This window comes from Phacochoerus africanus, chromosome 9, assembly GCF_016906955.1.
Source record: "Phacochoerus africanus isolate WHEZ1 chromosome 9, ROS_Pafr_v1, whole genome shotgun sequence".
NCBI classification, from domain to species: Eukaryota; Metazoa; Chordata; class Mammalia; order Artiodactyla; family Suidae; genus Phacochoerus; species Phacochoerus africanus.
In genome coordinates this window covers 47,975,321-47,989,460 of record NC_062552.1, presented here as the reverse complement: position 1 = coordinate 47,989,460, position 14,140 = coordinate 47,975,321, and positions in this window count along the sequence as shown.

Sequence of the window (14,140 nt, the reverse complement as noted above, 5' to 3'; positions counted from 1 at the left end):
CGTGAGTGTGGCCCAAAAAATAAATAAATAAATAAATATTTTGGCTTAAAAGTCTAAAAAAGAAGTGTCTGATGAAATTCACCTCCACTGAAGAGCTCCAGGAGTTCTCATCTCCTGCATGGTCCTTGAGTTTAAACGACCAGTTAGAGACCTAGAACCCTTGTAGCCAAGGGTTGGCGCAAAGTCGAAAGGTCATTTTTGCAAATATCTGAAACAGGCAGCTTATCCAACATGTGTTTATATCTTTGCAGAGAAGAGAAATTCTTTCCTTCAGTGCACAATCAGCATAGTAATTTCAAGGGCTTTGAATTCAAGTCATTTCAAGGATGCCTTACTGTTCCCTGAGGACAAGGACTAAGTCTTCAGTTGAAAAATATTAAAAGCTTACTATCTACACCCAGATCGTGTGACCTCCAAGTAACTCACAAAGCCAAGTGAAGGACCCTGAAAATGCTAGTCTTTACTAGTCCAACGCAGTGGCCAAAATAACCTAACATTTGCCCCCACTACCATACATGGAATTTCGAATCGATGGAATTGATGGAATACCAGTTCACATGACAGAATCCAAAGTATTTTTTAGATTAGGGACTGTCTGGCAGGCATAGCATCACCAAGGAGCTTTAAATTAGGCTCTACAAAAAATATTCCAAAGGCTGCAAAAGGAAAGGACCGGCTTAGGGTGGAGCAGGCTATGAGATGAGGCCAAGGGCATGGGGGAGGCCCCGGGTTGGCTCCTGGGTCTGGTTGAGGGGGTCCTCTCTGTACAGAGAGCGGTCAAGAAACAGCCACTACCTGGGCGGGAACTTTAGTTTCTATTTAGTTCAAGGCTTTCTGGGTATTTCAGACATTTCACACCCACTAAACTGGGCACACTGCACTCCCAAACATTTTCTCTAGTAAACGACAATTTTTTTTTTTTTTGCTTTTGTTTTTAGGGTCACACCTATGGCATATGGAAGTTCCCAGGGAGGAGTCCAATCAGAGCCTTAGCCGCCAGCCTTTGCCATAGCCAAAGCAACTCGGGATCTAAGCTTCATCTGCGACCTACACCACACAGCTCATGGCAACGCTGGATCCTTCACCCACTGAGCGAGGCCAGGGATCGAACCCGCATCCTCATGTATACTAGTCGGGGTTTGTTTCTGCTAAGCCACAACAGGAACGCCCGAAAACAACAATCTTGATATTTATCAAAGCAAGAACATGTACCTAAAAAAGCAAGAAAGGTCCTATGGCACCCCCAAACCTTTTACAAACAGCCATTTCTGCTCTGCCATTTCCACTCCCAGGTTCTTTCTCCACATTCCACTTTTTAACTTTTCTAGCTGTTCCTTCTCAAACTTACATCTATACTACTAGGTCACGTGCTTACACATTTGATTTTCTTTTTTCTTTTTTTGAGTTAGAACACATTTTTTATTTGGAGAGATATTAGGTTGATAGCAGCCTTTTTTTTTTTTTTTTTTTTTGGCCAAGCCCACAGCATGCAGAAATTTCAGGCCAGGGATCGGGTCAAAACTACACCACAGCAGTGACAACACCAGATCCTTAACTGCTAGGACACCAGGTAACTCTCTTGCTTTTCAATTTAGACATCCATTGTTTTCTGACCACAGCCTAAGATTAAAGACACCTCTACTCACTGCCCTCCTCAGTTTTCCCAATACATTTGTAAAAATCAGCTTTATTGAAGTATAGCTCACATATACTAAAAGTCACTCATTTGATGTGTATAGGTCTATGAGTTTTGGCCAGTCATGGAACCCCACCAAAATCAAGATAGAAAACATTGCCATCACCCCAAAAAGTCCTGCCATGCCCGCGCCCTGCTCACTGCCCTCTCTCAGCTCCAGCCCTGGCCACTTCGCTGTCATATAGTTGCTTTTTTTTTTTTTTCCTTTGGCTGTGCCTGAGGCATGGGGAAATTCCCGGACCAGGGATTGAACCCGTGCCACAGCAGTGACAAGAGCCACAGCAGTGACAATGCCAAATCCTTCACCTGCTGAGCCACCAGGGAACTTCTCCTGTCATATAGTTTTGCCTTTTCTAAAAGGTCCTATAAATGGAACCGAAGTCTTTTGTATCTGGTTTCTTTCACGTAGCCCTATCGTTAGGGGTCAAACTTAAACTGGACATCAGGGCGTGTTGGAAGGTGGACATTGACTGTCTTGGTGACCACCTGGGTTCCTCTGAGGTCACAGCATGAGTGAAAGGGAGAGACCCTTCAAGAATGGAGTGAGGGAGGGCTGGAGGAGTTGGAGCAGGGGATAAATAATTGCATATGGTGATTGAGGAAAAGAGGATGGAATGGACTTTAAACCCAGAACCAACTCTCAAATGTTCATTCTGTTGTTCAAAATAGAACCATTGTCCACTTTCTGACCAGAATCCCCCCTTCAAAATAAGAGCATAGTCTCATGAGAAGAGAAGGCTTCTGGCCTGGGGTGACGTCAGTAGTTTATCCTCTCATCCTGCAAACATCTGGAAGCCACCTCCTGGGTAGTTGTTTTTGTTTTCGTTTTTGTTTTTTTCTTGAATAGGAGGGAAGAAATTTATCTGACTCATTTCTTTTCCTAGCTTCCTTTGCCTTGCTCAGAAAAAAATTATTTTGGAAATCTCAGTATCCTCTGTGAAGCCTTGAGATTGTTTAACCATCAGAGAAAACTTGTGTTTCTTTTGGTGTAAAATAAAATACGACAGTTGGACAGTAACCTGGAGACATAGTGTTCTTCAGGCTGATGCAGACTGAGATGTAAAGCCTAGGAGTTCTTATTCCTTCAGCTCCTTGACTTGAGGCCAGCAGTTTTCTTGTGAGCACAGTAGACCAGAGCACTGTCTTCTTTTCTCTAAGAGAGGAAGGATCTTGTGTCTGACTTCTTTTTTTTAATTTAATTTTATTTATTTTCCAGCACTGCACCCTCAGCCTATGGAAGTGTCCAGGCTAGGGGTCAAATTGGAGCTGTAGCTGCCGGCCACAGCCACAGCCACAGCCACAGCCATGCAAGATCCTAGCCACATCTGGGACCTATACCACAGGTCATGGCAATGCCAGATCCTTAACCTGCTGAGCAAGGCCAGGGATTGAGCCCACATCCTCATGGATGCTAGTCAGATTCTTTACCACTGAGCCATGACGGGAACTCCTAGTTTCTTATCAGATAGAGCTCTTCCTGTGTCCTCAGCTGACTTTCCAAGCACTAGCCTTTTCCCACCTCTTGGGAACCATTGGGTTTTTCTCGGGTTCTAAGGCAGAGGAAGCACATCCTTTGAGGACCTGAAGTCCATGGGCTGCTGACACCCCAGCCTGAAATGCTGAAAGCTGTTCACGAAAGCTGAGAGACAAGGTTAAATACTCTGAGATTTTTTTTAAATACTTTTTATTTTTTATACAGTTTTTAAAGCGTTCTGCTCCCTTTACAGCTATTACAAAATATTGGCCATATGTCCTGTGTTGTACAATACATCCTTGTAGCCTGTCTTAACACCCAGAACTTTGTAACTTCCACTCCTTCACCCCTATATTGCCCTTCCTTCCCCCCCACCACTGGTAACCACTAGCTTGTTCTATGTATCTGTGGGTCTGCTTCTTTTTTTGTTATATTTACTGGTCTGTTATATTTTTTAGATTCCGTATATGAGTGTCATCATACGGTTATTTGTCTTTCTCTGTCTGACATATTTCACCTAACATTATGTGTCCTCCAAGTCCATCCATGTTGCCACAAACGGAAAAATTTTGTTTTTTTTTTTTTCATTTTAGTCCCACATCTGTGGCATGTGGTAGTTCTCAGGCTAAGGGTTGAATAGCAGCCAGAGCTGCAGGACTACACCACAGCCATAGCAACAACACTGGATCTGAGCTGCACCTGTGACCCATGCCACAGCTTGTGGCGATGCTAGATCCTTAACCCATTGAGTGGGGCCAGGGATCAAACCCGCATCCTCATGGATACTATGTCGGCTTCTTAACCCACTGAGCTGCAATGGGAACTCCCAAAGTTTCATTTTTTTATGGCTGAGAAGTATTGCACCCCCCCACACACACACACCACACCACATCTTTATCCATCTGTTGATGGAAACACTCTGAGGCTTTTTACTGAAAGTGTAGAATGTGCCAGACATTGTGCCACATACTTTCCATACATGATCTTATTTAATCCTCAAAACAGGGATGTAGTGAGTGTGGGTTGTCCACATCTCCACAAACAAGGAAACCAGCTCTGAGATGTCAAGTAACTTAGACAGATGCCCAGGAGACAGTGCACAGTAAGGGTCAGAGAAGAGATGAGCCTTCACGGCGATGGGGAAGTGGGGAGATGTTGGTCAAAGGGTACAAACTTGCAGTTAAAGGAAGAATAAGTTGTGGAGGCATAATTCACAGCAGACAGGGTGGACTTTAGGGCACACTGCTGATGTGATCAACAGTCCCTGACAGCCAAGCAGGCATACCTGGGTTACACCTGCCACACTGTCACATAGTATTATGGGGACTTAGGGCTGCAGCTGGGCACTCACAATATCCAATGACATTGATTGAGGCTCTACCCTGAGTGCCTGGCAGAGCCCCCACCCCCACAATACTCCATGGTGTCCCCAAGTTTCCCACACACGCGCCTTTGCACATCAGTTGTCATGCTGTCTCCATCAGCCTGTTTTATCAGAGTCACCACAGCTTCTCTTGCTGCATCTTATTGGTTCTGAGGTAATAGAAGCTGCCAGGGCTTAGCCAGAGGATGGTGACAGGGCACGCTGGGCTGAGGTGGAGAATTCTGGGCAGGGATTGGAAACACGCTTTGCATGAATAGAGGTCAAAAGGCTGACCTTAATTATAGGTTCCTTAGAAATGCTTGCCATTTCTCAGAAGCCATCAGAGCCTGGCATTGTTTGCATGGCTAAGTAATTGTACTATCAGCAAAATCCTCAAGCTGTCTCTCTCTTTGCTTCTGGTTTCCATGGCCAAGCCACATCATCATGACACAGATAAGACACGGACTGGGCAGCTTGACCTGGGCTCTTACTGACCCCGAGAAGTGCTGCTGAGAAACCCACTGGCTCTGGAAATCAAGGTCTCCAGCCTCACCTCACAAAACAAAGCGTCTGGCCTCAGGCCAGAGCAGAGTAGCTGATTCCCCTTCAGAAGAGCCACATAGGGATCCACCAGCCACCATCTGCCCACCTGTGGCTCATTCGTGTCCCCCTGTGGGGCCCTGCCAGAGGGAGAAAGGCCATGTGGGTTTGCAAAAGGGACCAACAGAGCAAGGTTGTGCTTCAGTAACACTAACCCGGGGGCAGGAGTGGGAACAGAAGCAGAGCCCCTGACTGAAGTCTGTTGTGTAGGATTCCAGCAAAAGTTGGTGAGGTCCTGATCTAGGCATGGCCTGAATTTACAAGAAAGAGGTGGCTTCATGCCAAAGGAATAGGTGTCACCTAGTGGTGTGATGTGAGGGGCCAGCAAGGTCTCTGTCCCAAATTCATTCTCAAGAAGCATGAAGCCCATGCCTGAACAGTAACAGTCCCTTATCCCAGGTCACTTCACATCTCTTGTCCCATTGGAGCCTCCCCATAGCCCTGGGAGCCTGATATTGCTATTGTCACCCATTCTTCAGATGGGGAGACTGAGGCTCAGAGATGGTTCTACCTCACAGGGCTGCTGTGAGGAGGCAGTGAGTATGTGTGCTCGTTGTTACCATGTTTCCATCTACCAGCCTGAAGCCTAGAGAATGGGAGGGGTGGGGGAGACCAGCCTGGGTCTCGCACACCCCTCTCTGTATGATGTTTGCCAGCAGGACGTGACACCAGTTGAGTCCTGAGCCATCAGTGCTGTCATGGGTAGAAAGAGGACGGATAAGATGGGGACCACTTGGCTTTAGTCCTCCTCCTTGGGAACCAGGCCCTGAGTGTTTGTTTCTGGATCCTTTCAGCCAGGAAAGGATCAGGGGTTGTGAAAGTGGCAAGATCATCTCTTGGAAGGTCATCTGAATGCGTGATGCCGGCTGATGTAGTCATGGGCGCTAAACCTGTAACTGTGTCCAGGTGGGTATCGGCTTTGTGATGTTGGGCGGCCTTCTGACATCCCTGAGCTCACAGCCTGCATTCAGATGTCTGGGAATGCAGGCGGACAGCGTGAGCAACACCGACGTGGCCGAGACAGTTCTCACACCTCTGGCAGGCAGAATGGTAGCCACTAAGAATGTCCACATGCTCATCCTGGGACCTGTGGAGCCTAGGTCAACCCTAGAACAACCCTAGGCCAATAACATGGCAAAAGGCCTTCACAGATGTGATGAAGTGAAGCACTTGGCAGTGTGGAGACTAGCCTGGATTATTGAGATAGACTCTGTCTCATCACATTGGTCCTTAAAAGTGGAGAACATCTTCCAGCTGTGATCAGAAAGCGGGAGTTCCCATTGTGGCGCAGTGGAAACAAATCCGACTAGGAACCATGAGGTTGCAGGTTCAGTCCCTGGCCTTGCCTAGCAGGTTAAGGATCCGGTGTTGCCGTGAGCTGTGGTATAAGTCGAAGACGGGACTCAGATCTGGCGTTGCTGTGGCTGTGGTGTAGGCTGGCAGCTACAGCTCTGATTTGACCCCTAGCCTGGGAGCCTCTATATGCCACAGGTGCGTTCCCCGCCCCCCCAACAAAAAAAAAATAGGAGTTCCCCTCGTGGATCAGTGATTAACAAATCCAACTAGGAACCATGAGGTTGCGGGTTCAGTCCCTGGCCTCTCTCAGTGGGTTAAGGATCCAGCGTTGCCGTGAGCTGTGGTGTAGGTCGCAGACGTGGCTCAGATCCCGCGTTGCTGTGGCTCTGGCGTAGACCGGCGGCTACAGCTCCGATTCGACCCCTAGCCTGGGAACCTCTATATGCCGTGGGAGCGGCCCTAGAAAAGGCAAAAAGACAAAAAAATAAAATAAAATAAGACAGAAAGACAGCTGTGGTCAGAGAGATGTAGTGTTGCTGGCTTTGAAAAGGAAGAAGGAACCAAGGAATGTGGGCTGCCTAGAAACCAGAAAAGGCAAGGGAATGAGGGTCCCCTAAACCCTCAGTAGGTGAACCTACAGATACCTTGACTTTTGTCAAGTGAGAGCCATGTCAGAGTTCTGCCCTCCAAACTGTAAGTTAATACATTTGTCAGTTTTCTTCTTTTAAACTTTTTTTTTTTGGCTGCACCTGCAGCATGCAGAAGTTTCAGGGCCAGGGATCAAACCTATGCCACAGCAGTGACCTGAGCCACAGCAGTGAAAGAGCTGGATCCTTAACCTACAGTGCCACCAGGGAACTCCACATTTGTCTTGTTTGAAGCCAAATGTGCAGTAATTTGTTGCAGCACTAATAGCAAACCAACACAATAGCTGAGGCTGAATTTGACCAGGGGATGAAGAACAGCCATGAGCAGAAATGGTCTTGGATGAAGAAGGATGAAACTAGGTGGCCCGGGATCGGGCTGGAACTCATCTTTAACAGTTCAATGACACCGTGGAGCAGGTGTACACAGGGCTGGCCAGTCTGTGGAGGGCAGACCAAGAGGCAGAGCACTCCCCCAGACTGCCCCCTACACTGCTGGTGGGAATGTAAATAGTGCAGCCACTGTGGAGAAGAGATGAACTTGTTTACACAACAGAAACAGACTCACAGACCCAGAGAACAAATTTAGGGTTACCGAAGGGAAAAGGGGGTAGGGGAGGGATAAATTAGGAGGTTGGGATTAGCAGATACAAACTACTATATATAAAATAATTGGAGTTTCCGTCGTGGCTCAGTGGTTAAAAAATCTATCTGGGAACCATGAGGTTTCGGGTTCGATCCCTGACCTCGCTTGGTGGGTTAAGGATCCGGCATTGCTGTGAGCTGTGGTGCAGGTTGCAGACACGGCTCAGATCCTGCGTTGCTGTGGCTCTGGCATAGGCCAGTGGCTACAGCTCCAATTAGACCCATACCTAGCCTGAGAACCTCCATATGCCTCAGGTGCGGCCCTAGAAAAAGACAAAAAAAGGACAAAAAATACATAGACGTAAATAAAATAATCAACCAGCATAGGTAACTATATTTACTATCCTGTGATAAACCGTAATGGAAAAGAATATGAAAAAGATTATGTGTACACGTAAAACTGGATCACTTTGCTGTCCACCAGAAACTAACACAACATCGTAAATCAACTATATTTCAATTAAAAAGAAAAATTAGGGCTTTTATTTTTCTTTCAAGATTTTTAATTTTAGGCTCTTCTTTCTGTGGCCTCCTAGTCATAGTGCTCTCTTCCCCACCTACCTGAATGTTACTGTTCTTTTAGATAATCCTAAGGCAGTAATAGTCTCCATCTGTAATAGGTCTATTTTGTGCCAGGGTTTAAGAGGTGTAGTATTTTGTTGTCATGGCAACCCTGCAGGTAGCTGCTATTATCCTTGGTTTACAAAGAAAGCTCTGAGTGTTAAGTGACTTTGACTAAGAGAATAAATGCCAGTGAGGGTGGGAGTTCTAAGCCAGGGCCATCATCCAGGGTATTTCTCCCATTTTACGTGACTTCCTGACTTCTCTCTACAAGTTCTGAGGGGAAAATCTTACTCTTTCAGGTGAGATCCCACATCTGGAATCTTATTCCTAAGATCCTTTCCTTCCTCCTGGGATCCCAGAGACTCAAAGGAATCAGGTTTAGGTTTGAAAGATTCTTAGCCGAAAGACTCAATCTAGAGAAGCCCTGGTGTCTGTGGCTGGCACTTGTACCAAAAGGTACCAGCATCTACTGCTGGAGGCTTGAACTAAGGGCCCCAGGCAGGGAACTCCTCCTCTGACACGTTGCTGGCAGAGAAGGTCACAGAGGCCGCCTTTCTACTGCTGGCCAGTCAGCACTGACAATGATGATCTGACTAGGAGTTGGCCCCCATTGATCGAGCACCTACTATGCATCAGGCTCTGTGCTGGGTGCTCTGAGCTCAGGTCCTGTGATCTAATTTGTGGTCTTTGCACCATACCATGTCACCGTGCTCCAGTAGACCCCCTCCTCTAGATGGTCAGGCCGAGTAGATGCCCCACGGGTGGGAACAGAGAAGGAGCAAGGCGGGAAGCTCGGCTTCTAGCCAGACACTTGGAGGGAATGCAGGTCATGAGGCAAAAGGAAGACATCTCTCAGTAGCTGTCCACAGTAACCTGGGGTCGTAGGTCCAGGAGGTGACCTGGAGGCGATGGGCCAGGTTTGAAAGAAATGGGACGGAATCCAGTACAGATGTGAGAATAGTAGACACGGACTTACAGAACTCAGCTCCTTCTCACGCTGTTGGTGACTCCTGACAGCAAAGTCCCCATCAGACAAATGCAGAAGCCGGTGACATTTGGAGGGAAATTAGCAGGACCCCACGGCAGTCACTTCACACACTAGGGAGCCAAAGGCATTTTCTCCTTTCCTGTCAGAACAAATAACTTCAATCCAAGTTAAATCTGATAAAAAGCTGGTTGTAGGGCCTTGGCAATGCCTGAGATGTTCAGAGGCCATCAATCCCCACTTGCTCAAGATAGACCCGGCTTATGGTGACTATGTAACTATTTGCAATTAACACACTCCTCTTTCCACTAAAAACTGTCCTGATTTTGACAATAAATTGACTATACAATCACCTTGCTTAAATAGCAGGTTTCTTTGTTTTTTCTTTCTTTCTGCTTTTTAGGGCCTATGGAAGTTCCCAGGCTAGGCATCAAACAGGACCTGCAGCTGCCAGCCTACGCCACAGCCACAGCAATGATAGATCTAAACCATGTCTTCAACCTACGCAACAGCTCATGGCAATGTTGGATCCCTAAACCACTTGGTGAAGCCAGGAATTGAACCCATGTCCTCATGGATACTAGTCGGATTTGTTTCCACTGCGCCAGGACAGAATTTGGCTATTGTTTTCAACATAGCACATTTCAGCTTACCGCCCCTTTGGCCTGCACACAGTCAGTTTGGCTGATATATTTCCAAGTGTTGGAAGAAAAGTTAGTCTGCACAAAAATCCATTTTGTTAGAAAGAACCTTGTGCTGTTTATCCACACTATCCACCGTCAATCTGTTACACACACACACACACAAACACACACACACACTGTCTAGTGTTAGTCAAACCTTAGATCAATCTCACAGTTTTTGTGAATCTCGGTTTTATGGCCAAATGTCTACTGAAGACACAGGCAGAAGGTGCTGATAGGGAAGCTTTGAGTGAATTTTAGGGAGATGCAGCAAATCTCGGCACTGGGCAGAAGACTCTGGGACGTGGGCCTTGTGGTTACAAATTGGGCCCTTTGTGTGTCAAGTGGGGACAGGCTGGCGTCTCTTGTGCCCTTCCCCATGTGGCCCACCCCTAACCTGACCCTAGATGACTGGTCCCAGAATCCTTTTCTAGTCATTCCAAACAGGATATTCAGTTTCCTCCAACAGCCAAGATAAACTGGCCAGATATGCTCTAGCCAAGGAAACTGGGGTTCCTTGGCGTGTTATTGAGGAGTTAGCACCACAGACTTCAGAACTGTCATCAGGACGCCATTTCATTTTGGATAGGCACCGTAGCTCCTATCATGTGCAGCTTGGAAGGCCAACCAGAGGGATTTGGGACGCTCTTGTTTTCCTATGACTGTGAAAACCAGCTCCCTCCCTCCCTCCTACGAAAAAGAAGCAAAAAAAGAGTGGGCAAGAGTGTCCCCTGGTGGCAAAAGCGTGCTTTCATTCATTTGAGAGGAGAGGTGGCTTGAGTGGAATGCGTTTGGTGCTTCTTAGGGATTATTTTATTTAATATTGGCAGCGCAGAGGGGTTTGGGATCAGAAATTTAAGAGCAATAGTGCCTGTCCTCAAAGAACTAGGGCTTTATGGAGGGATGCCAACATGTGAAAAAATGGGAATAGAATGTGATAATTGCTGTCATAGAGGAGATTTAGGGTATTTTGGAAACTCAGAGCAGGAACACTTTCTGGTGGAATCAGGGAATGTGTCACAGAAGTGCTGAGCCTAAGATTAAGTGGGAGTTAGCTCTAGTCTTGGCTTACCCATCTCTGTGGCCAGTTGAACAAAGAGAGAAACCATGCAGTCTCTGTGAGCTTGGCACACGGCATCCACCTGCTCACACTTTCTGGTGCCCATACACCTCCGTGGTGTTCCAGTGCTTAAAATACAGCTAATCCACACGGAGATGTGCTGTAAGAGTAAACTGCACTCCAGATTTCAAAAAATAATAAAAACTTGTACAATTTCAATTAATAATTTTTACTGTGTAATGAGTACATGTTGATCCTATTTTGGAAACATTGGATTAAGCAAAGAATATTATCAAAATTAATTTCACTTTTTATTTTTTCTGATAGCGTCTCCTGCTTCCTGCTGAAGTCTCAAGTCTCTCTAACAATAGCAGTGATAATAGTAATAATACATCTAACAGTTGGTGTTCCTTGAGCACCAACGGGAATAGGCATCGTCCAAGGCAATCAGCACAGAGTTTCATTTAATCCTCCCAACTCTGTGGGTAGGGACTGTTACTTCCTCTCACACCTTTTGTGACATGGAGAGTGTAATTGACTTGTTCACAAAGTTGTGGATCCCCACGTCCGCCCAGATTACCTGCTCACCCCTCTCTGTTCCTTATTTGTCTTTCAACTTTCCAAATAGGTCTTGTCCACTGTCAGTGCCTCTCCTGTTTTTCGAGGATGTAAGCCTTTTTGTTTCTTCGCTGTCATGGTATCAGGGTTTCAGGGGAGAGGAGAGAAATGCACAGGCTTTGCTCACCGCATATAACCAAAGACAGAGGGCCCTTTCTGGATCAAGGGTCTATCATGCCTGTTGCGCTGATTGAGGCCTGGGCGTGTGACTCACCATCCTACCCCAGCTTCTGCTTCTGACCCCAATTATTTAGACCCTTTGGAGCCACAGAGGCCCCTGGGCACCCGAAACCAGTATGTCCTGGTACCATCGCCAAGTTATAGAGAGCTGCTGCTGACCTCCCACACCTTTCCCTGGGGAACTGACCAGCCTGGCTATACAAGCCAGAGCATAAGATCCCCAGATGAAGGAGACAGATCTGGACGTGTTTCACTGTAAGAGTGAAAGATCCCGTGTACACATACAAGGCCAGCAAAATGGGCACCAAAAGGTGATGGTGGATTTTGTCGGGTGAGGTGACTGGACGTGATTTCCATTTCCTTCTTTGGGCTCATCTATTTTCCAGTTTTCCTATAATTTACATGTTATTTAACACAAAAATGTGACATTATAGAATTTATTTATTTATTTATTTTTAGGGCTGCACCTATAGCATATGAAGGCTAGGGGTCAAATTAGAGCTGCAGCTGCTGGCCTATACCACAGCCACAGCAATGCCAGATCCAAGCCGAGTCTGCGACCTACACTGCAGCTCACGGCAATGCCAGGTCCTTAACCCACTGAGCAAGGCAAGGGATTGAACCTGCATAGTCATGGATGCTAGTCAGATTCATTTCTGCTGAGCCACAATGGAAACTCCAGTTGTGATATTTAAAAACATCCATCTTGTGATTTAGCAATTCTACTTCTTGGCACTATCCTAAGAATTGTGTTAAGATTTAGCCACAGAAATGTTCATTCCAGGAATGTTTATACCTGCATTAGAAAATGCAAATGTCTAAATAGGAGATCGAAGTTGGATTAGGCAGACATTGAGAAAACTTAATTAAATGGAGTTCCCATTGTGGCTCAGTGGGTTAAGAACCTGACATAGTCTCCCTTGAGGACTCAGTCTGATCCCTGGACTTGCTCTGTGGGTTAAGGATCTGGCATTGCCGCAAGCTGCGTGCAGTGTAGGTCGTAGATACATCTCGATCCCAGGTTGCTGTGTCTGTGGCATAGGTCAGTAGCTACAGCTCCCATTCGACCCCTAGCCTGGGAGCCTCCATATGCCACAGGTGTGGCCTTAAAAAGAAAAAAAAAATTAAATAAAACTGTAAATGGTTGGGCAAAGAAAGCTTACAAAGCATCATGTAAAATATAGTCCCACTTTTTTTTTTTTTGTCTTTTTGCTATTTCTTTGGGCCTCTCCCTCGGTATATGGAGGTTCCCAGGCTAGGGGTCTAATTGGAGCTGTAGCCGCCAGCCTACGCCAGAGCCACAGCAACGCGGGATCCGAGCCGCGTCTGCAACCTACAGCACAGCTCACAGCAACGCCGGATCGTTAACCCGCTGAGAGAGGGCAGGGACTGAACCCACAACCTCATGGTTCCTAGTCGGATTCGTTAACCACTGCGCCACGACGGGAACTCCCCACTTTTAATATAGTCCCACTTTTAGTAGATGCACAGAATAAAGAGTCAAAAGATGAGCCCCATAAACTGAGTGTGGTTACCATAGAGACAGAGAGGGGAAGAAGGCTAACGCTTGGTCCTCACATGTAATTAGAGTCCACTGCTCCAGGCCCCAGAGGCCCCAAGCACTTGTCCCCTGCCCTCTACTAAGAAAATGTAATAGAGAAAGAGGAGGCAATTTAGTATGTAAAGAGGCCAGATTCCTTCTGAGGATATTACCTGAGCACAGGCAGTTCCAGCAGGATAGGAAAGGCAATTTCTGGAAATTTTTTTTTGTTTTTTTTCAGAGTTTAGATACTGGTGTCAGGTTTCCACAGTACTGGTTCTTTCAGGACCCAGTATAGCAAAGGAAGGACATTCCTGAAGGTACTTTCTACAGGATTTGCAGAGAACAGAAAGTTACTAGCAAAAATTCCTCCTGGTTAGTTATCTTTGGGTTGATGGGCTTATTTTTTTGACTCTCTGTACAATCTAATTTTCTCACAATAAATGCATATTGCTATTAAAATTTTTTCAATATACAGTAAATATAATTTGAAAACAATGATCTTCAGTTCCAAGTATCTTATTGTGAAAGATGCTTCCATGGTCACAATAGAATATTTACCCTTGGTAACCCCTGGCTGTCTGCACCAGGTCACCTAACCTAGGTGGCAAACAACAGAGAATTTCCAAATTCTATTTTCCTTAGGGAAGTATTTCTCTATATTTAACTCTGTCCTCATCAGATGTTCTATTAACTTGTGTATCAAGGCGTTCCCGTCGTGGAACAGCGGAAGTGAATCTGAGTAGTATTCATGAAGATGCAGGTTCAATCCCTAGCCTTGCTCAGTGGATT